The 2,630-nt window shown below is 52.6% G+C and overlaps 1 pseudogene; it reads left to right on the top strand.

The window, feature by feature from the left end:
* LOC121210293 (uncharacterized) overlaps positions 1–2,371 on the top strand; it is a 2,786-nt pseudogene extending 415 nt beyond the window's left edge.
* The last annotated feature ends 259 nt before the right edge of the window (positions 2,372–2,630 follow it).

The following is a 2,630-nucleotide window of genomic DNA, read 5'->3' as shown; positions in this document are numbered from 1 at the left end:
AAGCGGATGGGGGGCGACGATGTGCCCCAGCCGGATATGGAATGGCGAGAGCTGGTCCACCGATTGGCTCAGGGCATGGACCGACGCGGGTCGTGGCTGCGGCCCAAGCTTGGGACTTTGATACGCCTGTGGAGACGTCGTCGCCTCGATCGTGGGATCCAGCACGCGCCATCTTGGTGTGCTTTGGCACTTGCATGGTCCGGGCGTCAGCCTGCGGGCTCCCCATTCGGCCGTCTTGAAACATGGACCAAGGAGTCTGACATGTGTACGAGTCAAAAGGCTAGAAAACCCGTAAGGCGTAAGAAAGCTGATTGGCGGGATCCATCGTGGGTGCATCGTCGACAGACCTTGATCTTCTGAGAAGGGTTCGAGTGAGAGCTTGCCTATCGGGACCCGAAAGATGGTGAACTATGCCTGAGCAGGGCAAAGCAGAGGAAACTCTACTACAAGCCTGCAGCGATTCTGATGTGCAAATCGTTCATCTGACTTAGGTATAGGGGCGAAAGACTAATCGAACCATCTAGTAGCTGGTTCTCTCTGAAGTTTCCCTCAGGATAGCTGGAGCCCTTAGCGAGTTCTATTAGGTAAAGCCAAAGATTAGAGGCATCAGGGGCACAATGCCCTCGACCTATTCTCAAACATTAAATAGGTAGGACGGTGTGGCTACTTCGTTGAGCCGCGCCACCGAATCGAGAGCTCCAAGTGGGCCATTTTTGGTAAGTAAAACTGGCGATATAGGATGAACCAGAAGTCGGGTTATGGTGCCCAACTGTGCTCTAACCTAGAACCCACAAAGGGTATTGGTCGATTAAGACAGTAAGACGATGGTCATAGAAGTCGAAATCCGCTAAGGAGTGTGTAACAACTCACTTGCCGAATCAACTATCCCCGAAAATGGATGGCGCTTAAGCGTGCGACCTATACCCAATCATCGAGGTAAGGGCCAAGCCCCGATGAGTAGGAGGACGCGGCGGTCACTGCAAAACCTGAGGCGTGAGCCTGGGCGGAGCGACCGTCGGTGTAGATCTTGGTGGTAGTAGCAAATATTCAAATGAGAACTTTGAAGGCCAAAGAGGGGAAAGGTTCCATGTGAACAGCACTTGCACATGGGTTAGTCGATCCTAAAAGATGGGGGAAGCCCATCCGATAGCGCGTCCAGCGTGAGCTTCGAAAGGGAATCAGGTTAAAATTCCTCAACCGGGACGCGGCAGTTGATGGAAACATTAGGGAGTCCGGAGACGTTGGCGAGGGCCACGGGAAGAGTTATCCTTTCTATTTAATGGCCTGCCCAACCTGGAAACGGTTCAGTAGGAGGTAAGGTCCAGCGGCCGGAAGAGTACCGCATATTGTGTAGTGTCCGGTGCGCCCCCAACGGCCCCTGAAAATCTGGAGGACCAAATGTCGTCCGTGCTCGGTCATACTCATAACCGCATCAAGTCTCCAAGGTGAACAACCTCTGGTCAATGGAACAATATCGGCAAGGGAAGTCGGCAAAATGGATCTGTAACCTTGGGAAATGGATTGCCTCTGAGGGCTGGGCATGGGGGTCCCAGTCCCGAACCCGTCAACTACCGGTGCACTGCTCAAGCTGCTTTTGTGGCGAGAGCGGGTTGCCGCGTGCCGGCCGGGGGACAGGTTAGGAACAATTTCCTCGGGGACCTTCCCCGGGTGATGAAAAGTCGACTCAAAATTGGTACAGACAAGGGGAATCCAACTATTTAATTAAAACAAAGCATTGCGATGGTCCCTGCAGATGCTCACGTAATGTGACTTCTGCCCAGTACTCTAAATGTCAAAGTGAAGAAATTCAACCAAGCGCGGGTAAACGGAGGGAGTAACTATGACTCTCTTAGGGTAGCCAAATGCCTCGTCATCTAATTAGTGATGCGCATGAATGGATTAATGAGATTCCCACAAATAGAGAACGTGAACTAGGTTTAGACCGTCGTGAGACAGGTTAGTTTTACCCTACTGATGGCCGCATCGCAATAGTAATTCAACCTAGTACGAGAGGAACCGTTGATTCACACAATTGGTCATCACGCTTGGTTGAAAAGCCAGTGGCGCGAAGCTACCGTGCGATGGATTATGACTGAATGCCTCTAAGTCAGAATCTGGGCTAGAAGTGACGCACGCGCCCGTCGCCCGATTGCCGACTTGCAGTAGGGGCCTTTGGCCCCCAAGGGCACTTGTCGTAGGTACAGTGACCGCTGCGGACAAGTCGCAGGTGCCTCCTTATAGCATAATTCCCACCGAGCGGCGGGTAGAATCCTTTGCAGATGACTTAAATACACGACAGGGTATTGTAAGTGGCAGAGTGGCCTTGCTGCCACGATCCACTGAGATTCAGCCCTTTGTCGCTTCGATTTGTCCCTCCCCCTATCTCCCTTCCAATCCCTCCTTGTTCTTTTGCACGTCCCAACCCTGGGGTCCCCAAGTGGGGGACTTGGTGTAAGGAGTTAGTTAAACACTTGGCCGTGCCGCCCCTCGGGGAACATGGCACAACGGGGGCCGTGGTGGTGCGGGTGTAAGCTCTCAACTGTTGGTGGTCCGGGCACTTGTTCAATTTTCTGCTTTACCGTGATGCCATATTTCATTCGGCTTCTTGTATTTGTTTTCGGCCAATAGAA

The sequence above is a fragment of the Gossypium hirsutum genome, chromosome A11 (genome assembly GCF_007990345.1).
Source record: "Gossypium hirsutum isolate 1008001.06 chromosome A11, Gossypium_hirsutum_v2.1, whole genome shotgun sequence".
Lineage (NCBI taxonomy): Eukaryota > Viridiplantae > Streptophyta > Magnoliopsida > Malvales > Malvaceae > Gossypium > Gossypium hirsutum.
Note: the sequence above shows the minus strand (reverse complement) of the source record. Positions and strands in the feature narration are given on the sequence as shown.